This window comes from Trachymyrmex cornetzi, unplaced genomic scaffold (genome assembly GCF_001594075.2).
Source record: "Trachymyrmex cornetzi isolate Tcor2-1 unplaced genomic scaffold, Tcor1.1 scaffold797, whole genome shotgun sequence".
Classification (NCBI taxonomy): Eukaryota; Metazoa; Arthropoda; class Insecta; order Hymenoptera; family Formicidae; genus Trachymyrmex; species Trachymyrmex cornetzi.
In genome coordinates this window covers 1,431,942-1,457,946 of record NW_017300132.1, presented here as the reverse complement: position 1 = coordinate 1,457,946, position 26,005 = coordinate 1,431,942, and the positions used below count along the sequence as shown (strand labels likewise).

The window sequence follows — 26,005 nt, the reverse complement described above, 5'->3', positions numbered from 1 at the left end:
CATCTTCAAATTTTTTCGGCTGTCCTGGACGTTCTTTGTCTCTCACATTAAAATCACCGTTTCGGAAGCGTTCAAACCAAACTCTACATGTTCTTTCCGATGGAATTTCATCACCATACACTTCGGATAATAAGCGATGCGCTTCAGCTGCGGTTTTCTTGAGGTCGAAGTAGTGAAGAAGCACATGTCGGAAAAACAGCTTATCACGATTCATTTTCAATCGATTGGAAAATTTTTTTGGCGTCGAGAAATCTAATCTGTGAGGATTGAATCACTTTCAGCGATGTTCTAAACTACAAAAGACATGACTTCATCGTCGAAACTCGCCAGGGTTGGAGCCAGCACCCTCTAGTAGCGAGCGACAGGAATTAAGTTTAACACACCTAATATATTGGCTAAAATTAATAGTGAAACTTGCAAATAATATGAGTAAAAATACCTACCAAAATATGAGATGAAAAATTGAATGACGCCGAGAAAAACTTTAATTAAAAAATTTAATGTTTTTACCTATTCAAGCAACTGATTTGTCCAGAATATCTTCCGTTTAAAATATATTTTAAAGATACATTACAATTTTTTTTCGCACTCAGAAAACTTCTATTTTAAAAATTAGCACAATCGATACCGATGCATCCACAGCGCCTTAAAGAAATCTCGCGGGCGAGACGTATTTGAGCAGCACGCTCGTAAAAAAGTACCGCGATAAGTTTATGATTTGTATAATATTAAATTGGTTTTTATCTCAATTTATAAGGAGCTATTATAGCTTCAACTCATCGAGGTGATAATCCCTCTCGAGCGCAGAGACACGAAATTTCGTGCGATCGAAATTAAGTTATGCAGTAACGCGAACTCGCGATCCATGGTATAATCTCCGTCGCAATTTCAATTGACCCCCCACGAACCTGCCAGATGCGACCGCGGCGCGTGCCACGTCGAGATGAAAGATGAGTCCGCAAGCTCGAGCTGGGGGATTCATTGTTCGGTGCAGATCTGGTTCTGTGTAAGGGTAACCATGTGTCTCTTTCTCCCCGTTCTCGAAGCGCAGAATAGTCTGTTTTTATTGCTTGTGCAGGTCCGTTCGACAAGCAGGTTGGATGAAACCCGGATAAAATGTATGCATCAGCGGTTCTCAAGTCTGAATATTGTAGCTAGTAACAGAAAGGCAATTTTTATATTTATAATTTATTCTTATACTCACAGAATTTTTTACATTTTTCTCATACTTACAATTTTGCATACATTACTTGTATATAATATATATTTCATATATTATATCGATTTTATAATTATTTTTAATAATTCATATATAGCACTCATTTATTACAATGACACAACTGAAATATCGTCATTTTTGTGTTGCTTTTGCAAAAAAGAGCAAAAGCAAAAAAAGAAAGAATATACTTTTTATTCCACTATAATCAATTATTGTACTAAAATTACATGTTAAAATTAATATAAAAAAATTTTATGATTCAAAATATTCCAACTTATTTTCTGAAAAACCTTGTTTTTTAAATTATATTTCAATTTTATACAATTTGGTGGGTATATAACGTGTAATAAATATAATTGTAGTATAAATTTGTACACACAAAAAGAAAGATTGTAGGTTTTTATTATCTTAATTTTCGAATCGAATATCCGGCATCTTATTCTTACTATAGAAAAATCAAGCAATGTTTATATGAGAACCAGTGTTTATACACCGGTTATATGCGTAGATAGATCGTAAACCGAGACAAGGGAACACACACGCGTGTTTATTCGTCTCATTGTCGTGTTCGTGCGTATGGCTCCCCTTTAACGGAGTTACGAAGCTACTTGACTGACAGAACCTAATCCTGAAGATTCCGCTGGTGGGAAAAATTCGCGTGGAAAATAGTGCGGTGCCATAACGAAAATCCCATGGTATTTATAAAGAAAAATATCGGTGTGTGGGAAGCAGACGAGAATCCTTTTACTTTCTATGAGAACGTGCTTAAACGTTCAACGCGTTACGAGCGTTCGAGGATTATCGTTATTGGATTTTCATGATTATCGAAATTTGCAGCATATATAACGAGTTGTTCAGTCATTCTGTTTAAATATCTAAATTCTTCGTAACGTTCAGATTTCCCAATCCGTTAATATATTATTTGCTGTTTATTCGAAAAATGAAAACAGTAGATAATAAAATATAATAAATTTTATACGAATATTATTAAGGCTCAGTTTCACAACTCACGGTTAATTCTTAACCGAGGTTCAACTTGTTTCTCATTTCTTTCCAATTCTAGAATTGGAAAAAGATAATGAATAAGTTGAACCTCGGTTAAGAGTTTATCGTGAATTGAGAAACTGCACTGTTAAATTTTATAGAGTCAAATTAACTCAATGTGAGTCGCCACTGCTCCTACTCAATAATATCGTTATTTTTTACTAAAACAATAGTTATATTTGACATTATACAGTATCAATTTAACATTATATAGTTTCAAATTTAATTGTCATTTTAGTAAAAAATAACGATATATTTAATAGGAGTAGTGGCGATTCACATTGAGTTAATTTGACCCTATAAAATTTAACAGTGTGGACCTTAGTTAACAAAATCATCATACGATATTATAATATAATGATGATTGTGTGAACTTAATAATATTCGTATAAAATTTATCATATTTTCTATGTTGAAAAGTAAAGTTGGCAACTGAATAATATTAGCGATTTGTTAAACCATCAAATCTTCTGATAGCGTTTTTTATTGGCATAACTAGTGCGCACTCAGTGCACTTTAAAGCCGTTGTACAAAAATCGACGTAAAGATATACGTTTAATAAAAATATATAAACGAATTAAACCGTGAAATATTCGATATATTTTATTGTGCTATTTGATAAAATAAATTTTAGGCATTTTGTCAATTGAGATATCTCACTTTTATATTTAAATTAGAATAGTGTACAACAGCTTTAATGTGCACTAGTTTTGCCAATGAAAAACGCTATTAGTTATATATAGATGTTGAATTCGCGCAGTAAGTTATAGGTTTGCTGTACCACCTAATTAATTTTTTTTTTCGTGATAAACAAGATTTTTTTAACTGATGTGTCGCAGCACTCGCAGTATATTGGTGTGCCGCAAAGAGTCTCCAAATGTGTCGCGAAAATTTTAGAAAAGATAAAAAGAAACGAAAAAATTTAGAAATGAGTAAAAAAGAGAACAAGAAGTAAAAAATGTTTAAAGAATTGTAAAAATTATCTAAATTATATTGTGTGTTTACTCTCATTTTAACCAAAGCGATATCATCGCTGCAATAAAATCACTTTTAAAACGAAAAAATAAAACCTTAAAACTTTACTTTTAATTTCTGAGTGTTATATTAGCGGTATCAGATAAAAGATTTATGCTGAGAACTGAAGCGTGTGCATTCAGTGATATACCTCAAGAAATTTGGCTCGTAATTATTTAATGTGCTGCGAATTGAAAAAGATTGAAAACGCTGATTTAAAGAAAAGAAGAAAAACTCGAGAGGGAAAATAAATGTCATAATATAAAACGTGGGAAAATAAATGCAACGTGTATGGCTTAAAAGTTACCAGAGATATTCTACTCTAGGTCGGTATTTCTAAGATTAAAAAACGAAAGAAGAATGCACGAAAAATTATGCGCACTCGAGCATACGGACGAGAAAAGGCGCGTAAATGAGATTCTCGCACGTCTCGCAGCGTTATCACGGTACGTATAGTTGATTACCGGTGTTATGACGCAATAGTTTGAAAAATTGCGAGACACGTAGCCCGTCCGTCGTACCGAGATTGCTCTCCAGAGCTGCAGATGGAAGCGACGAGATGGAAAACGCGTAATATCGAGAAGAGGAGGCCGCCTTTCCCCACCTCCATCCTTTTTCTCCATCTCGCTTCCGCGGCTCGATAAATTACGCTTTGTTAAGTAAGAGTCAGCCGAGTTTGCATAGAAAGAACCACTCGGGTTTCCAGGTGTATCCCCAAGGATTTAAATTGAGCGTCTGTTATAATTTCCCGGAGATACTACTTGGCTCGATTCTTGGAGACGTCTTTTACACTATATACGTGCAGTGTTACGAGATGTTTCAGACTATTGCGTGCTATTTTACCACCAGGAATGTCTTCATAACATCTATTTTCTTTAGTTGAATTTAATTTGTCGTTATTTTCTTTTATAATTAATTTTTATCTTTAATATCACTACACGTATATTCTACTCTTTAATATTTACAAAGGAAGCTGTTAAAAAGGAGTTTCTGCTCAAAAAAATGTAAAAGAAATAGTGTTTCTTGTAGATTTTGATCTCCTGGATACGATAAAGTTATTAAAAAGTTCGTGGCGTTTAAGGAACATCTCGAAAATCCAACAAAATATTAAAATTTTGATAAATACACCATGCTCAATTTTCAAAGTGTTCTCCAAACGCTACAAACTTTTTAATAATTTTTAATTGTATCCAGAGGTCAAAAAAAGTTTTCCTTTACAAATCGGCTCTTTTTTAACATCCTCCTGTACAGTTTCTTAACGTTCCACATTAATTTCGATAATGAAATTGTAAATTTAATTATGTTTAAAAAGTATGAAGTTCCTTTTCACAATTGAACAATCTTTTGTTTGTCTTTTCGTTATATTGTTATCCGTGAATATTCATTCGTGAAAACTTTTTAACCTTTAATCATTAGTGATTTAAAAGCTATTCCTATTTCTCGACGTTGAAAAACAAACTATATATTCTTCTACATCTTTAGTATTCATGAGCAAGAGAAAATGTGCAACGTTTTATGTCATTCGGTGTACACGAATTAAATAAGAACGAATAGACGTCCGCTCTCTTTTTTATTGTCTGATTTCATCCGTTCTCTTTCTTGTCCCCCGTCCATTCGATTACGATCTCGTTCTTACCATTGCCTTTAACATCGCCAGCCGCTCTCATCCTTCCGTTCCTTCCCAAGCCTGAATAGATTCGATGAAGCGGCACGTCACGACCGTCGCGACAGCGTAAGAGAGCTTTGAGCTTAAATTATTTATCGTCCAGGCGCGCTGCGTGTCGTACCTCGTCAATGTTTAAAAACTCCGAACGTACAGATTACATTACGCGCAAACTTTGATGTTGTACTTTTCAAACGGTCCAGCAATTCTCTGACGTTTACAGCATCTATGGGAAATCGGTTCAAAAGTGCGATTCCAAGTTGGCGAACCATTATAAATATTTACTCAAAAGAGAAGTAAATTAAATGGAGAAATCGATCATGGTGATTATCGCATAGCAGACGAAATATTCTATTTATAACTTATAATAACAGTTTATGTACTCATCACGTGTTTTAATTATGCAAAAATCACACGCGCGTAGTTAATGGTACATAAACACACAGCCGATAATATACTACAGCATTGGAAAATTTATCAATTATTCGTGAATAATCAACGACAAATCGTGGCTAACTAATTAATGAGAGACACTTAGTCAGAGAGTGGGCGAACATCCCGGAGAATCACGATGCCGGATAATATACACGATGACCGGCCGATAGATCAGCCAAACGATGATAATAATTACGCGCGGGGTACCCGACAGCCATTAAAATCTGAACACACGGGGAATTTGTGAAGGTCTGAATAGGATGCGTCGCGTCGGCGTGCAACGGGTACGCGACAACTGACAGCCTATCATTTTAATAAATCTAATTTAAATGGGATTCGATTCTGCGAGCAGCAATTCGATGATTCGCAGCCTTTCGATACGAATGTAATCGCGATGATGCCCGCGTACTCAACAGCTAGCTCATTCGAGATTCTGGCTATTGTTGTGGCCTACTGGCCGTATTTAGCCGTCAGACAGACAAATCGTGAATAAAGCAGCTGCAGGCATTTAAAAATAATAGGGATCGATTTCATCTGAGGGGGAAATTGCGAAAATAGCCACCGGCGAGGACATGGCTTCGCCCAAAGGTTCGAAGCATTATTCAAATCGGACATTTCAAATCGGGTGGCAAGTATATATATGTAGGGGCACGAAAACCCACAAATTTATTTTCGGCTGTTCCATTCGCAACGATTCATCCTACGCGCCGATCAAGAGCGAGTCATTTATATATTATATATAGCGGTGTAATTAACTTGAAGTGGAACTCGTTATTACCGCTGCGTCCTTTTTAAATTCGGATAACAGGCGGATGGACACCGAAAAAAGCTGCATCGTCGATGCGAGGAAAACCGGATAAATATTCAATATGTATAAAGTGCTCCCTGTAATCTCCGGTCGCTTCTGAAATGATTTGCGGAGCAAACCCGCGCGTTTTGCGATTCTGGTCAGCTGGTCGCGACGAAGTGATGAATTACTAGCCGGCTGCACCCCAGGAGAAGCCGCGCTTCACCACTCAATTTCGAAAGATATATACCGCGCCCGCGTGTCCCGGAATGCGTTCTAGAACTATGGATGGGATCAAGGCAATACGTATTCGTGAGAATCTCGATTCAATCCGTTATTCGAGTATCATATCATTGGGCCAGAGAAAATTGCTGAATTATCGGTTTATACTATCCGAGCTTAATTGAAACTGAAAATATATGCCGGGTCCTGCATTATTTAACAGTTGTATTTAGTAGGCTATGTATCTGTTGTATTTATAATTGTTATTAGATTCGAATAATAATGTGGAGGAAAATCAATTTCTGCACTCTGAAATTATGAAGCGGAATTGACCCTACATGTGGTATTTATATAATTCTCATCATGTTGTTATTGATATAAACAGCATGATGTAGATTTAACACCATGGATGGAATGATGTAAAACTGATGATGTTAAATCCACACCATGTTGGTGCTTACATCAACATCAACACGGTGAGAATTTGACACCTTTGGTGTTAAATACGACTCTCACATACATGATTCTTGTAGTAGAACAGGAGATAAGCACCTTCACAGAACTTGCTTTATTTATTACTAGATTTAAAGGTTGATGAATCATTGTCTATTTGGATGTATTTTTTTGAATCCTCATAAACCTTCTTGCAAACATGATGTATACTCTTGTGTGTATCGTCTGCAAGACTAAATAGAAACTATCAGGACAATCCACGAATTGAAGAAAACGTGGTTGATCTGTGGTACGCCGTACCTTATGGTTCCTACACCTATCACGTTGTCAGATCTCGACGCCGTAACACGTCTGTTCTTTAGGCACTACTCGTACGAGTCCGAATCTATTGTTAGGAAACTACCCGGTGAAGGATTTGATCTCATTCCTAGTTAGAACATGCGCACCAACGCGCACTACCGCGAATATCGCGTCGGATAATAGACTTTCGCGGAGAATCGGGGATGTGGTATTCAAGGCGCGAGTGTTCCCTATAAATCACATTGTCCGCCGGTGTAATATATGCTGGCTGGATTCGATACCACCTTGAAGGTAGGTAAGTCGGTCATCGGTATCGCGCGGATACTTGGGTATTACCTGTCCTCCCGAGGCGGTGCGGCGAACTGATTGCATTTGAAAGTATGATCTCTGTCGTCCTGCTTCCACCTCAAACTCTTTATCCGAGTTTCCTTATTTTAATAGTGAAATAATCTGATCGTGCGTTGACTCGACGAGGACAGGACGAACGCCCGGCTCTCCCTCTCTCTCTCTCTCTCCCTGTCTTTTCCTTCACGGAAAAAGAAGGGTATAGAATCCGTTATCGACGAATGAAAATGAATATTAATGGATCCGTGGGGCGCGGATCTTAATATGCAAAAGAGGGATACCGCTGCCTCTAATAAACGAGATTTCCGGGATGGTGTGGCGTTGCCGCACGTAACACGGATATCGGTTAAATCTCGGTACATTTAATAATTACACTGAATAATTGAATTCATGAAAATAACCGCGATAAATTAATGCGACAACGCTACCAATGACCGCTTACGCAACGATAAAGATCAAGCCGAGCCCGGCGCAATTTTCGCTCGTGTATTAATTAGATATGCAAGTAATATCCAATTACGCGTTGGCGCGACACGGCGACGATTTTTTTCCTCCCGTATATTTACCCTGTAAACGCCGGTGGTGGTGCTTTCGTATTGATCGCAATAATACTAAGACGGACGCGTCGTGCGCGCGTCGTTGTACGTAGCTTATCAATCCATCTTTATGACCTTTCTCTTATTAATAGTTTTCTCACCCGCCTACCGGCATTAGTCCCATCGTGTTCTCACGACAAGATGTCGTTAACGTCATCGACAATGTGCTCGGCATGCCATAGCAGCTATTACTGAAATCGAAGTTGTCTTGTGAGTTCCTCTCAAGCCGGAAACCCTCTTCACGATCAATGACACACCACCAATGATGCTCCAGAGACTCCCTTCTTGCGCTCATCCGCCAATCGTTATGATCGACATCGTCGATGTTGAGTTTACCGTAATCTGTGAATCGCGTCGTCGTTACTGTATTGGCGATATTGCCCCGAGAGAAAAGCATTATATTAATTTAATAAAATTTCAATGCACCGTACAGACGATAATAACATCTTTACTTTCGACCGAATGCTCAGGAAGCTATCGATAAAAAGGTCGCTTCGATGAAACTGAAGTTGTCAAAGATGGCATGGTTAAACTTCTTTTAAATTTCCTCCGGATCTTCTTAATTCAGAGACCCTCTTCAAGATAAACGGCACGCCTCAGTGATTCTCTATAAGCACCTCGGTTACCTCCTACATTTTAATCGACGGCTTCGCTGTAATCCACGGATCGTTCGTTATCATTTTCTCATATCGAAGTTAATATCTTCGTCCTTAAACAAATCTATGCGTTGGCATTAAATTCAGTCTGACTAGAAAATTGTCAGTGATCCATTATTAATCATTTGTGTGGCGAACCCATTTGGGATTACCTCTTTTCATTTTGTAAACTGCTCGTTTGATTTTTATAATATAAAATTTCTATGAAGTAATTTGATAAAATGCTTTATTTAAATCCGAGATCAAGAATAAAAAATTCTTCAAAATCCAATAAAGTGGATAAAATTTCGAAGAAATAATCTGATTATCGTAAAATTCGGTTTTAGGGAGTTTTTAATTACAAAATGATATCAAGTTTCCAGTTTCGCTTCATTTGAAGCTCATCTTTGTTACTCAAATAGTTACTACTGATTTCCAAACTAACTTCCGAACTCTGATTATGATCCCCGTGACACTAGATCCTCCTTCATCGGAGGTTGCCATCCATTTGAAATTCGACATTTTTAGGATACATTCGAACTCATGAAAAACCTTCTAAAACAAAGTTGTACGATCATCATTATTTTTTTGAAACGTGAATTTGATTTTTCTGAGACCAGAATCAAATTTAGTGATCCAACAAACCTTTAGAAAACAAAGACCTGTATTCAGAGCCCTTTTGTCAATGCACGCTTTTATGTCTGAAATTCTATAGTATATATAACGTGAACTATTATATTACGTGCTACATCGTTACAAGTACGTTCTAAATGCGAACCAAGGGTTTTTTTTGAAGTTTCTTTATTAATAATGTCTTAAAAAGCTTTCGTCCTTAAAGAGTCAACTAAAAAAAGAAATCAATAAAATCATAAGCAGAAAAATCGCATGACTGAACTTTTTTTTTTAAAACGATATACTGGCGATCCGTCAAGATGGCAAGCGTGACGCAGTTTTTGTAACGGATGTTGAACATATAATTTGCGATAACATATGTGAAGGGACATTTATCACACGTTCTTTGAAAGTCGCCTTAGGCTCGACGACTTTTCATCGTAGGACAGACACGAACGTACGAACGTATAAGCGCGTCGGGATCGATCATGTGCGGTGGCTTGTCGAAGATGTCACCGAAAAGAAGATAGAACATTTAATCAAGAGGAGCCTTTCCGCGGACCGGGCACTTCCCTTCGTCGGAATGTGCAATTAGTTCGGTGCTCGCAGAGACCGCGTGACGCATACGCCGCATTCCTGATCGGCGTGTTTTCCGAAAATGCTGGGCCAACTACGTTAGCACGCGTCGAATATCGGCGCTATTGGATACACCGGATTGTTAATTCGATGTCGTACGCGCCCTGTATGTACGCCTCGTTAGAAAACAATCTCGCTAATTCGCGCGTATACCCGCTCGGTCCGCGTGCAATCCGTTAACGGTCCGCCGCCACGCGGATCGCCGATAAATTGGATAATCGGAGCGTACGCAGTTAACACGGACACGGCTCAAAACGGGAAACAGCAGCCACGCGTGGTAGGAGCATTCGCGAGGTAATAATAGGCGCGATCGATCCGGTGAACCGTCGTTAAAATGCACTCGCGGTGTTGCCCACCCGCGTACCGATCAGACGACAATTTTCGATGTATACGAACAACCCGCACCGCTCGCATTCGAGCTAGCTATCTGCTCCGGGACTAATTAATTCGCGGATGCGCTCCTAGATAGGCCGACGCCGCGAGCGGGTCGATCCGGGTGGTTGCGGAGGAGCCGACGGAGAAAGGGAAACGATGCATAAACCGTTGCATAATGCACACTTCATCGCGCTGCCGCTCGTTTCCCGGACACGGTATCTCGCAAACGATCTCGCAACCGACTTCAACCCTCCGACAGCCAGGACCATCATTGCGCAACGATGTACTATCCCGTCTTTCCATCTCTCTTTTTCATACCACAATTTGCGGATAAATGTCTAACAGGATTTTACATACGTCTCTAATTTTCACTCCACATCGACCGTTACGAGGATACTCCTCGTTGCTTCGCGTGTTATAAGAACACGGTCGAAAGTTTTGCGGAATTTTAATCGACCCATTGTTGCAATGAAACATTATTAACCGGAGAGACAACGAGAGTCCTTCATGAAACGAGTATTATGACGGCATAAGTCAGGATATTGCGTTTGTTTGATGGAAACTCTCTCGCGTAACGCAGATTGCTTTAATATGCAATGCTTACGGAAAAACGTAATGGAAATTGTAGAAATCGTATAATTCATATCCAGCATTCATGAATTCTAGGATGCAGATGAATATTAATCTAAGTTCGTCGTGATTAGGACAGAAGCGTAACTTAGCAACTTAGTCGAGCGTTCCAGAGATAAAATCAGTAGTCTGATTAAGATTATATTGCTCGGAAAGTAAAGAAAGCGCCAACTCTAGAAATTCCCTCGGTATTGAACCGACTAAATGACTGCGTATAAGCCCAATAATTAGCCAACCTACTCCAGTATATAATCTAACTCCACCCATATAATGGCACACGTGTACGCCTCCGTATACACGCGGCGATGCGTGTCGAGCTACAGGAGCGCGTGCACCTCGACATTATGTACGCGCCATCCTCCGCTTGTGTAATAAGCAGCATCTCCTGTAATCTGTAGCGTTGTTACCACCCACACACCCGTAATCGCCCTCGTGATTCATCAACGTCTCGTTGTTACGTCGCGCGAAACATCAGCGGGCTCAAGACACGCAATTTCGAAGTCGAATCTGCGTCCGTCCGCGAGTGACAGAACGTTTTTCCTGCATTGCTCTTTCCTTCCCTTCTTATTTCATCGTGTTTCGCTCGTGTTTCGTCTTCATTAACTCTACGTTCCATACAGCACAGAAGCTTGCATTAACATTTGTAATGTTACTGCAATATTGCTACAATGTTGCTGTGAAATAACCTGTACTGTATGGGATGAATTGTATCACGCATTGTAGAATTCATCTGCGCTCTTTTTTTTTTACAAGTGTTACACTGCTAAATTCATTGTGTTAAATTATACCTAATTTTAATTATTTTTATAATTACAGACACATATTAAACATTCAACTTACTTTTTATTTTTTCTATTATAATTCCTATAGAATTAGAAAATGGTGAAAAGTTAATTGAATTGAGATTAAACTACATTGGTAAAAACGAGCATTAATGCTTTCCGTCTACATACATAATTTACAGCAAACTGTATATCGGATTAGCAACTGTTTTGTGAATCCATACTCTTTCTCTTTTGTAACATGTTCCAGTTTGAAAACAGATTTTGTCATCGTCAATAGTTAAACATGTTCCACTTTGGATCGTGCAATGCAGGAGTGACTAACTATTTAACTGTTTGGAGGACGTGGAAATTTATGGAAGATTACGTGTCGCTGATGAAGACTCCAAAGTGGATCAAAACGTTCGAATTCAATCATTGAACATTTAATTTATGTATTAATTTCATATCTGTTAAATCAATTGCGCTTTGCTTTCTGCGCCCGCGCCGTACTCTCATTACCCTGTTCTCTAGTTTTGCCATTTTTATCATTAATCATTCCTATATAGGTTGCCACTATTCCTACTCAATACATCGTTAATTTAACTATAACGATAACATTAAATAATTTAACTCAAGAAAATGTATTTTATTTGGCTCAAATTTAGTTTATTAATTTTACTAAATACATACGTTAATATACGTGAATGTGGTCTTTGAACCAAATCTAATCACGGAAATGAATATACATTTTAACACATAAAAATTAAAACTAACGAAATGTTAATTTAATTCAAGAGATTAGGTTGCTATTTTCATAACATCGTATAAAGTTGATAACCATTCGTTGTTATTATACGACAAACAATTGCTCTGTTTGTGGCAGATTAATCTGTATTTTGCAAGATAAGTTTCACTTAGCTGGCGCATCGCTCACCTACGGGCAATTGAAATACGAGTTAGGAATATCTATTGGAAGGGAGTGGTTTGTATCTGGAATGAAGTGAGCATACGCATTACCTCGCTATGAGTAAATTAACGCCTCGATTATGTTTTGAAATACGCTCGTGGAGTGTAATTAGTAACGATGGATTTAACAATCGATGTGATAAAGAGAGAGAGAGATGCGGAATGATTCATTCGATTGGACCGTCATGAATCGCGCGATTCATCGCGACTATTCATTAGGGGATCGTGAATTATTAAGAGACTCCCTCGACTTTGGTCCGCGCTACCTCTCCCCTATTCTGGCATAATCTGCATAATTCTAGACGGCGCGACTGCAATGCCCGTGTTTTATCTGCACTTACACAGAAACACGGGAGACGCCTTTTGAATGCCACGGTAATCGATCAGCACTCGTTCACATAAATTTTCTGTGAACGCCGAGATGCCGGCGCTCAAACGACGCGCCTGCACACCGAATATCTCTTTAATAATTTCATCTCGAGCGCGCGCGCGCGCGTATTCGTATCCTTTCATCCTTTGGGACGATAATCCCTCGTGTCTGAGTAGACTCCGTTTGTGGCAAATGGGCTGGAATAGAGAGAATTTTATCAAGTGAGCTCTCAAATCCTTAAAAATACTACCTTTATACGCGGATGAAGGCCACTTATGTGAACAATTATTATTTTATCTTGTACGAACAATGATTTTTTTAGTTAGCTAATTTTTATTTTTTTTTTTAACCGATAGAGAATGCAGTTCAATTAATGCTATAAATACTTTGAAGCATTAAAAAGAATTTTACTAATTGATCAATTCAAGAATGCTTCAAAGCACTTGTAGCATCAAGTGGACCTCAGTCACAATTTTTTATCGATAAAATTATAACGTGCACATATCTTTTTTAAATTTTTCACGATTATTCTTGAAACGTTTTTATCGCATATTGTATTTTTTCGCGCGGCATCTGTCGTAGACAGTTATCCTTTCTTATATGGAAAGTACCATTACCGCAGGAGACGCAAGTTCGCAAGAAGAAACGGGAAGAAGAGCCAAAAAGAATGCGCAAACGGAAGGAAGATCTCGAAAACCAGGTAATTTGCGCTTCCAAACAAGAATTCCTCGTGAAACTTTCAATCCAGTTTCCGTGCTTTCTCGTAAGATACTTCTGTATTTCTCTCATGTCGCTTTTGCGAGAATCTCTCCTGCGCGGAAACGAGATCCGACTAATTCATTCGCTGAATGTACTTGAGTTAATCTGTATTAAGAAGACCCCCCCCCCTGTATTTGAGAGAAGATACATTAACATTTGATTGCTATTTGATGTATACTCTTTAAATGATCACGCAAAGATCAACAAAATATCGAGTGAAAAATTTTCAATATGTTGTACGGACGAATTATGTAACCCAAAGTACATGAAATCTTTATATATCTTTATATATTTTATCTTTATATAATTATACGTAATTATATTTACGTATAATTGCATCCTACATTCCAGACATATTTACATATGAAATTTAAATCTTCTAAATCTCTCTCTGTCAAATATTTTCTTAATATTACACCGAAAAAAAATTTCATGTAAAATTATAACAATTATAATGGATATCACACATATTATATTTGCAGTTTTATGTTCGTATTAAAATAACATAGTTTAAGAAATATCACAGAAATACTTAAAAAAGTTTTTTTAAAATTACAACAATTTGGATAATTTTAAGTAGTCCATTCAATCTTTTCTCGGATTTAAATAAATAAAATAAAGTGTTTTTCGACAGACACTTTTGGTCGCTGAAAATGAATCCGACGGCGAATTGGCTTATCACGTCAGGTTTCCGAGAAAATTGAGGTTAATTGTACCAAAATTAGCGTTCCTAGCCATATTTACCACTTTTTTTACGACAAAAATAAATTTCTTTCAATTTCAATTACGTCATTTTAAAGTGCTACTTTTTATCTACAATATTAATTTATATTTATTACGGTACGATTATTTTTTAATGCATAGTTAGCATATTTTTAATATGTATATAAATCATTAAATTGAACAGATAATTTAAATGTGATAGACCAATTTTGTCGCCAGATTAATTTTTAACGATCAAAAGTTCATTGGAAAACATTTCGTTTATTCAAAAAAAGTGTTGAACTGTGTTATCTATTCAGTTTAATAATTTATAATATGCTAATTATGTATATAAAAACAATCATAGTAAATACATATATTTAGGTAAAAGAAAACACTTTAAAGGAAACGAAATTGGAAAAAAAATTTATTTTGGCCGCAAAAAGGGTAAATATGACCAAAAAACGTCAATTTTGGCACATTTAATCTCAATTTTCTCGGAATCCTGACGTGATAGACCAATTTCGCCGAATTCGTTTTCAACGAACAAAAGTCCATCAAAAAAACACTTTGTTTATCCCCCCCAAAAAATCCATTTTTGTATGTGTTATTAAAGGTGTATATATATATATATACACACACACACACACACACACACACACACACACACAAGTAAAGTTATAAACATACAAATAAAATTATTCTTTTTTTATCTATAATAATAATTAAATAATTTACAAAAGGTAAATTTACAATTATAGAAATATTTACTTAATAATTAATCAACGAATTACGTACAATTTTTCTTAAACTATGTTAATACGTTAAGAATATAAAAATGCAAATATAATATGTGTGATACTATTGTTATATTATATAATATTACAATAATATGTACATTTTACGTAAAGTATGGTATCAGTAATTTTCCATCTGACATAAAGATATATTTACACAATTAAAAACAAAAGTATTAGTTTGTAAAAGCGCAAAATTTTATATATTTTCTTTATAAATTGTATAACTTTTACACATTATTTATGTAGTTTTACATACTTTTTCACGATGTATTTTACTTAAAAATTATAGTAGTTTACTTTGAAGATACGCGCCGTGAAAAAGATAGGGAGAGAACGCACCCCTCAGCATCTTTGAAAAATTATTAGCAAACTACATGAAGACATCAATCGCCCCTCCATGTTTTCTTTCTTCTCGAAGGGTACGAGAAATCGAATGCAAATACGCAAACACAGAGGTCGCTGTCCTTTTCCTTTCCTTCTTCTGCTCAGGGTGAATAGTCATTTATAATTCGGCCACAGTTTGCTCGAAATCGCTCTCGACGTTTTCGAATCGGGACACACGCGTGGCACAAAAAGAGACATTACGATGAAGGGGGAAGCCGAGAAGCGCGCTCTCGCCCGAGAGCAAAATGGACCACTCCGTCGACGCTGAGTCACACACAGACGATCCCATCGGGGTTGACTCTTTATTAATTCACCATGAGACTAAACGGAATTACTTTACACGCGCGCAGCTTAGCCGAGGCGGTCGCTCGTACTCTAAGTCGACGACACTTTGCCGGGGCTTAGTTCGGCTTAACGGCTGGTGGAAGCGAATCCACGCTACGCCGCGCCACGCGCGATTTCGACTCGCCTCCCCGAGGTTCGCGCAATTCCGCCGCAAAAGCGAGAAAGGTAACTCGAACTCGTTACACTGTGAAATTTATCAGGTTCGTCTCGCGAGCACTTAAGCTCGTTTAATGAAAGAGAAGCAGAGTTCGGTCGATATACATGGGATGCCTGCGACGGTAATTTTATCGAAGTTAGATGCGTGCTCCGTTCGTGCGACACGTTCAAAGACCGTCAATGAGATTTTCATGACAAAGTGTTGAATCTCGTATAAACGATAAAGTTTACAAGTAGAAAGCTTTACAATAAAAGAGTGAGTGAAGTCTGGGAAATCGCGCATTTGTAACGTGTAATCAGGACCGCCGCTGTGAAAAAAATTGCCTTTGTGCAAAAGAGAGATTTTGCCGTCCCTCTTAACATTTTTATTTGCCAATCTTTTAAGAATTATTTTTTTTAAACGTAAATTTTTATTTTTGTTCTACGGTATTGATGTAAAATTTTCTTTAAAGCGAAAATGTGAAAAGTAAAAAATTTTTTCGAACTTAACTTCAATGATAAAAGTTTTCAATCACAAACAGTGCAATAACTTACATACCTGCTTGCAATGACTCTGAAAACAGTTTAAACTGGTTAAAAATTCATAATGCCAAATTATACTGTACAAATTATACTCCATTTAAGTTATTTTTAATTATTTCTACAGGTCGCTACCGCTCAATTCAACAAGTTGTTAATTTAATTAAAACGACGGAGTTAAACAATTTAACTCCAAAAAATATAATAATTTTGACTCAATTTATTATTTACTAACTATATTAATGTGGATGTTATTTACTCTGAAATTAACTATACAGAATTAATTTATATATTTTGACACATATGGAAATTAAAAGTAACAAAATGTTATTTAATTCAAGAGATTAGGTTACAATTGCTCCTTTGATATGTAACACCTACGTATAATACAATATAACAATAAAAATTTCGAAACGTAAGACCCTATAAAATTTATTCGGTTCATCATCATCACTTTTAATCTATCTATTTTTTAATCTTTTCCATCTATCTTTCTCGCTACGGGAACTCGCGCTGTATATAATGGAAAATTGGTTTTTACCGCATATATGTATCAAATGTGAGAATTATCGCGCGAAAATACATGTGCTAAATGGGAACGCGGCACGCTTATGTTGGAACTCGGACAGGGAAGGGTAGAGGTGTACGAAAAGGGTATGTTGCCCATTAATACGCAAAATCCAAAAGTATTCGGCATTCGATATGGTTACGGTTGTACCTATGAGCGGGCTAATTGGAATCCAATCAACGCGATTAATCGTTTAACATGCCTCGTGCACGTATTGTGGGATAGTACGGGAGGGAAAGCTGACGGCTAGTTTAGGTATTTAACGGCGGCAAACCGCCGTCGATGCGTGGGCGTGTATCTCCGGCTATATTTTATGTTTAGTCCCGCTCCCTGCCGCATGCAGACAATCGCCTCTCGTAGGTCCTAGAGAGAGATTCTCCTGTGTGTGCTATCTTGGGCCTCGTCGCGAATGGACAAAGGGGAAAAACGGGACGGGTAGCGCCCCTTTTTATGGATGCACACCGGCCATCATTGAAGTCTCGACGGAGATACGAATGCGTTATTGCCAGCCGTTACCGTTGGGTAGATTAAGCCTCTCGCGTACAGTATCCATGAATATGAGAACTCGTGCTTCTCGTATGGTTCTCATGGTGTAATAATTGAAGAACTGTGTCCATTTTTTAGAATCTTGCTTTTCAAATAATTATTTAAGATACTCTAGTGAGAGAAAAATATTTGACATTTGTACACTGAGAAAGAAATGCCGTTGATTCAATTAAAGTCTATATTACGGGCTGTCACTAACATAAATGATTAATTCATGTATATTTTTATTGACGTAAAGGCATAAATTATTATTTCAATAATCAAGGCCTTTATATCAATAAAAATATACATGAATTAATTACTTATGTGAGTGACAGCCCGTAATATCAACTTTAATTGAATCAACAGTATTTTTTTCTCAGTGTAATTATAATTGTCTGGTAAAATAATTATGATTAAGGATATTATGGAGCTTTATAGTTATTACTTTTATAATGTTAGCGATAACGATTACATTTATTTCAGTGTAGTAATACACCGTAAAATAAATAACATAAGAAAAGAATGTAAAAGTAATTAGAGACAACCGTCATGTCAGTATTCTATCTATACTTATTGTATTTATTCCTTATTATTATAAAAACAACGGAACGTTTTAAAACCGCAGTATGAAAAATGACTTTCCACCGTGGAAACAGTGCGGAAGAAATTGTCGACTAATCGTTAGCGACTCGTCTCGTTTCCGTTGTTTGACGAGAACTGTCTTCCGGCCGGCACGGTGCTAAGTCCTAGCTAACGAGACGAGTCGCGATTGCACTGCGACTTCTTCTTTCCTCGGGTATCCGTCCCCTTTTTCCGCTATTCCTGTAGACGCTATTAATTAAATCCACTCCAGTCTGGACGACGCTATGGCGCTCACGATTATAATTTAAATGAAATCTCGTAATCTCGGAAGCAACCGGAACGGAAAGAAACACTAGGAGAGAAAAGTCAGCCCCGCCAGTACTGTCGTAGAACGGCCTGGTAAGTTTCCCACTTTCGAAACGGACGAGCGGTTATATACATTATACATATTTCAAGAGGAAAATCGGAAAGAAAACGCAGATCCCGGGTAGAGGATAGTTGCGAAGAAGTTTCCTGCGTCGAGCGAAGGAAACAGGGCAAATCTAACAGCAGAGAGAGAGTAACTCTTTCCATACCCCGGCGAGATCCTCTCGCATAATCCGACCTACGGAAGGAAAACGTCTAATCGAATCTGACAGTGGAGAATTACGAAGTACGAAGGACGGAAAAATAGTAAAGCCGCAACGGCCGAGATATTCGAGGGATCGGTCCTTACTGCTTCGATCTGTAATACGATTAACGATCTCTCGCAACAAATCCAGAACGCCAGCAAAACTCGTCGTTGACGACGGCATTTACTGTCGCGAAGTTTCCTCTATTTTTCGCTATTCGATCCAGCGATAAGCGAATCACCGGCAGGGACAAATTGTTGCGATGATCGATCGTCGTCTACGAGGTTTGAAGATTAAAAACACGAAGCGCGGAACTTCTGAATAATACACTGCACTTTCCTTATATGCAGATTACATCTCGCGTTCCGGAAAAAGCATCTGCGAGAAAGCAAAAAAAAAAATAAAGTGCTTGCGAACGCGCGACGGAAACTGTCAAACGATTGAAATGAGTGTTGACATTCGTGTTATCGAAATCGTAGCCGTTGTAGAAGCAAATGTTCCGTGTAATTTAGTACACGCGAGAGAAAGGAAAGATTAGTGAATTTTAATCGAACGCGCGGGATTATTCGGTACGACGCACGTAACATCGACGACGCAATTGAATCGTGCAAGCCCTTTAAAGTTATGAAAAACGTATTAAATTTTTAATAAATTTTTATTTAAATAGTACCAATTAAACATTTACACACAATAAGTAAATATGTATCCAATAAAATAATAACTGTTAAATCAAATTAATGGTTCTTGTACAAATAAATATATTTTTATGTATAAAAAATCTGTATTTTTTTCATGACTTTTATTTTTTTTAAATATGTGTAATTGCATGAATTGTGAATTTTACTGAAAAAAATATATTAAATTTTAATACAAATGATTTATTAAAATTAAGTATATTTTTTTCAGTAAAATTCACATTTCATGCAATTACATATATTTTTTTAACAAAATAAAAGTCATGAAAAAATTACAGATTTTTTTATATTATATTTAAAATTAACACAATGACCTTATTGAACTTATTCATATGTATATAACATTCATGTTTATACATATGCGGAAAGTATAAATTTCCACAATTTACTTTTAGACTGTATACGTGACTATACATTCTAACTATTAGAATATTAGATTGACGAATAGTATAAGTGAACATTCATCGAATTTATCGTTTACCATTGGTATTTGTTTTTTTTTTTTTTTTTTTTTTACGAAATCAAACAACGCGAATTGCTTTAAATCGTACATGACCTGGCACAATCTATGCGAATCAACGCGTATACAATTTTCCTATTTTTATGCAAAATACCAGCCACTCGGGTATATATGTCGTACAAAGGAGATTATTATACGCTCGAGGACCACCAACCGAGTTCATATAACGAGTCTCAGTTACAGAGAAACAATAGCGACGCAAACAGCGAAGAAAAATCGCGAGTGTGCTTCAGTACGGACGAATAATTACTGTCGTTTTGCCTTTGTGGCATTATTAACTGAAAAATTTTTGCGAGACTCGACAAATCATCGAGACATCGATGGCAGCTTTGAGAAAGTTTTTTGTGTTTTACTATTTTTCCTGCCATCGAATCCTTTCCCCATCGTACAAATTCGGTAAGGATTCGTTAACATCCTTTCGGAAGCAACATAAAACTTCCGGCAATTCAATCGAGTCCTCCGGGAAAAAAAAAACTTTACGCATCTGGCTCTCGCCCGAGGTCTAGAAAACTTACGTTTACATCATTTATTCCGTAACTCGAGTAGGCGCGTGCCCTGCACATGTGATGGCTTCCTTGTCATCCAGGATAACTCAGGTAATTTCATCATTTTTCGGAAGAGTACATGAAGTCTTAACTCAACGTCCAACTACTTTTTCTTTCAAAAACCACATTGTGGTTGAAAAAGAATATTCATCTTGAAACTCTGATATATTTTGAATTTAATTTAATTTTATTTTATTGTTCACCCATAAAATTACACTGACGTGTGCAAGAAACGTATGAATACACAAATGGTTTGGCTATGCTGTTGCTATAAAGCATATCAAAAACAAATAGGAATGATAATTGACTTACAACGAGACAATACATTACGCATGACTGGAATTACATTGAAAATATTTATTACATATTTTTTGAAAATATTTAAACTTGAATATTAATGAGATGGCTCATACACACGAGGAATATATGAAGCTTTCATAAAAGACGAACAGAGAGAAAAAGATACAGAAAGCAGACTTGCACGTCATTATAGAAAATTATCTACATATGGTACATATATCATTTTAAAAAATTAATTTTAAATTATAAAATATATAAGAATTAGCACAAATAAGTATAAGAAACTGATCGAAGCTGGATCTTGGTGCCAAATAATTAATAATATTTCTATGTAAATTCTTAAAAACTGCAAAAAATTTATTTAAAATTTACATGAAAATATTATTTATAGACATCAAGAACCAGCCTCAGTCGTATTTTATTTATTTATGTTAATCATAATTGGGTCTAATTTAACTTACATCACATTATAAGAATTAATTTATATACATTTTACAAGATTAAAATAAGGAACGAAAAGAGAGAGTTCCGTTTTATATATTAGGGATAAGATTTACGCGCGTGGTATAAAAGCAAATGATATATCGAAGCAACATTACCCTTTCGCCATTGTCGACGAGAGTCTCCGATTCCAAGGTTTCGTCGAACAGGTGAGAAAGAGAAAACGTCGAGAGTGGTTTTAAAGTAGACGTGGCGCTACGCGTATAATATCGATTCGCAAAGGATGAAAGCCGGAGGACTCGTACGAGGTGGAGAACGAGTCCTTTGTGTACGTATGTGTGTGCTTGTATATATATCGTATACACATACGTGATAAAAGGGGAAAAGGCTTCTTTTCTCGACATAGCACGTACCATGGGGTACCGTTGCGAGATCCTCGTGGGTGACAATCCGGAGGAAAGTAGGCAGAAGGGGATGGCGGGATCGCAAGAAAGGGTGGGAATGCTGGGGATGGTGAGGAGGGAGTACGTATCTGCATATAACCTGGTTTCTCACTCACGCGCTCAGGCACTCGGCCAGGTAGCGATAGATGGAACAGGCTCCCACGGGAAGTGGCCCGTTCTGTCTCCGGGTCCGCCGAATAGCCTTGTAGAAGACCGACCACTCTGCTGGGACCGGACTAGTGCTTCTCAAACACTGGCCGTGCCGGCCGACCAGCCGTTCCATCCTTCATTATCTAGCTCCTTCGTGCTCGCCATCCTGTCGGGCGAAGACAATCCCACAAGCGAGAAGTCCACGTGCCCCGCAAACGTAAACGAGAGCAGGAAGCCTCTAGAGCGCATAATAAGACTCCACGCGAGAGATTATTCTTAACTCCGACAGAAGGACTTCTGACTTAGTCTATGAGAAAAGGAGGAGCTTTCCGAGAAATGACTCAATTATTTATATCTTCTACTGAACTTACTTTATTGCGATTCTGGTTAAGAATTTTTATACATTTGCCTGTAATTTTTCTCACTATCGAACAATTTTGTCGTATAAAGAATCTTTTAGAAATGATCTTCTTTCATGTACGCATACAAACTGGTTTGAAGACTTGAATAAAGGCTTGTCTAAACTCGATGCCTCCTGCATGGAAACACCTGGCAAGGCCGTCTAGGTCCGTCACGAAAGATTATTTTGCGAGAAAGTATCGGACAACCGGGCTCCGGCATTGAGAGATCGTTGGGATTGTGACAGATGCGGAGCGTAGCAGAAGCCAAGAGAATGAGTGAGCAGGTGCTAAGTTGCCGGTAAAATGTCGTCATGAATTTTAGGAGCGAATTAAAAATTTATTCGACCCCACGATTTAGAAAACAAGCGGAAAAATGTAATATAATTCGAGTTAATGTATACGACGACTTCCGATCTATCGATCGCTGTAAGAAAAGAGAGAGGGATGCATTTTTTATATGACAATTTTACATGGCGTAAAAAAATTAGTGTTTTAATAACTTTATAAACCGTTTGTGTAAAACTAAGGTAAAGTGAATACACGATAACGAGCGGGATCAAAACTCGGGCGATTTTCCGAGGTCAAACACGAATAATCTGTTTCGAAACTATAAAGTAGTTACAGTTATGCATATATGTAAAATACGTTGAATGAAACACTTTTAGCCACAAAGGCAGCCCTCCGCTCACCGATACCGCATTTCAACAAAATCTCGCCTACTTTATCTGGCAGCAGCCGCGTCGTACTCGTTGCCTCGTTAGCATTTCAATGAATATGTTATATTCATCGACCAAATATGTCATCGACGTGATCGTTTGCAGCTCGTGTGCATCGCAGCCGATGACTAATAAGTCACGGATTAATAGACGAAGTTTCGTCTCGCCTCGTAAAATCGTAAACGGGCATGCACTTTATTGATAGAAAAGGCAGAAGAGAGAGAGAGAGAGACAGGGAGGGAGGGGGGAGTAAAAGCGTGAGTGAGAAAGGGAAAGAGAGAGAAAGAGAAAGTGAAGAATTTGCATAGTGAGAACTAGATAGAGAAAGATAGAAGGACCGAAAGGGACGAAAGGAAAAAGTAAGCGGTATCGATATGCACAGGGAATATCGGATGTGAGAGCTGGCCTAGCAATATCGAGATGAGTTATTGTTCGCCAAGCACAATGCACTCAAATACTGAATGAAACTGGAAAATTGATACAAAAAATTCGTATACGGCTCTACAGAAGATCCTATCAATATTCGCCATCATCTGCTTAGCGAAAACGGAGCAAGCTTCTCGACGTTTTAAGCACATATCTCGTAATAATCGTGTAGCTAAATAAAGATTTTATATTTCTACACGTATCGGCGCAAAATGCGCGCGAGGTATTCGAAAATATTGTTGGTTTTCAGTAAACAGTGGTGGTAATTGTCCAAATATAGCTATTCTTGTTTTGTTGAATTGATAATTTGTTTGCATTTTGAAACAGAGTAAATATCAACCGTACATGTGTAACCGTAAATTGAACTTAACGTTGAAAAATATGAAAATGTGCTGTGTACTGATCTGAGAAACGTGCGGGGTAGGTACATTAGCGAAATAATGAAAAAAAAAACAAGAAAATTAATTGAAACTGATTTTGCATGAATCTATCGCTTGTTGCGATATTTAGCAATAATCTAATTTTTTTTCTATCCCCCCAATTATAATTTATTTCTCTTTTACTCTTTCTGTAATTATCGAAAAAATCTGCAGCTTCATTAGCTACCGTTCTCTCACGGTCATACTTTCTTTTCTTCAAGACGTAAAATCGTTTCCTCGGATTATTATCGGTATAGGTCAAAAGAAACTTCCACGGTGTGCTCTTTATCTTAACGATTATTAGCGTTATCCTCTTCGATATATAGAAACATTTACGGCTTTTTATCTCTCAGCGTCGGGGGCATCGGGTCTTCTTTATGAGCGCCTTTGTTCTTCCGCGAGTCAAATCCACACTAAATCAGAGTACTTTGTACAGGAAACGTCCAAACGTCAAAGCATCCCGAATCCATTATCGGGCGAGTGTTCCATCAAAACGGGGTCTAAATTAAGGGAATCCCCATTTCGCGTTTTGCGATCGATAGGAGGGAGAAGGGCGGCACGATGTGGAGCGGCCATAGTGCCAGCAACCGCAGGAAAACGCGACGACAAAGGGAAATGGACGTGGGAAGAATCCGGGGGAGGATGGGGAAGAAGGGGTTCGGAATCGACGAAGCGTGCCTTCCGCCCTATCCTCCTCCCTATTCCTCCCATCGTGCGTCTCCTCTCATCCTGCACCCCGTCTGTTCGTCCACCCAGACGGTCCTTCCTTTTTCATCGACTGCCAGCAGATAGACAAGAAAATCGGTCGGCATGTATTGCCCGCCGTCGTAAATCCATCGTAACGAGATATCGGACACCAATTGCGACGTATCAAACGCCATCGTCTTTTTACACGTTACGGACCTTTAAAATAATTTTGCGGATAATCTGCGAATAATTTGTTTTACCGCTTGCTTTACGTACGCAACAAATAAGTATACTAAATGTATTTATTTAAACGAACAGTTATATCAGTTTATTCGTAGCAATAAAACATGCCTTCATTATTAATATATTTTTTTTTTACGTAAACTACACTGAAAGAAAAGATTGGCTGCTGCAGCAAATTAGATGGTAAAATATGGCATAGCATTTTTAATTGGTTGCAACAGCCAATTGTTGGTTGTGTTAGCCTATCTGCAATGTCAGTATAGAATTTCGATTGGCTAACGCAATAAAAAATTGGTTGCTACAGCCAATTAAAAATGCTATACCATATTTAATCATCTAATTTGTTGCAGCAACTAATCTTTTCTTTCAGTGTACATTGCGTAACGCGTTGATTTCTAATAACAAAACGCGGAGTAATTCGCGATTTAACTGAAGAGATTTGATTCTTGATTGAAACACCATCCGCGGTTTCAGGCTCTTCATTCTTGATCTGTTATATTTTTATCTTACAATAAATAATAATAAAAGTACACTGAAAGAAAAGATTAGTTGCTGCAACAAATTAGATGGTTAAATATGGCATAGCATTTTTGATTGGCTGTAGCAACCAATTTTTGGTTGCGTTAGCCAATCGAAATCTTATACTAACATTGCGGATACAACCAACAATTGGCTGCAGCATCTAAAAATTTGCTGTCGCAACCAATTAAAAATGCTATGTCATATTTAACTATATAATTTGCTGCAGCAGCCAATCTTTTCTTTTGGTGTAATTGTCTATATTTGCACCTGAAACATCTCAAATAACGCGGACAGAGATTTCCAGCGAAAGTTTCAGCAGAAAGATTTAGCAGTCGTAGGCCCATTACATAGTTGGAAAAGATTTCTACAGGCCGTCATTCCCCCTGAACTGAGCGTAAAGTAACCAGACGATTTCGCAGGTGTTTTTTCAAGCGGTCTTGCCTGTAGGTGTTATGCGAGAGTAAAGTGCTGGAAAGT

General features: G+C 37.5%; 1 pseudogene; it reads left to right on the top strand.

Annotated features, from left to right (window-relative positions):
• Positions 1-26,005, top strand: part of LOC108768440 (uncharacterized) — a 60,522-nt pseudogene that overhangs the window by 31,238 nt on the left and 3,279 nt on the right.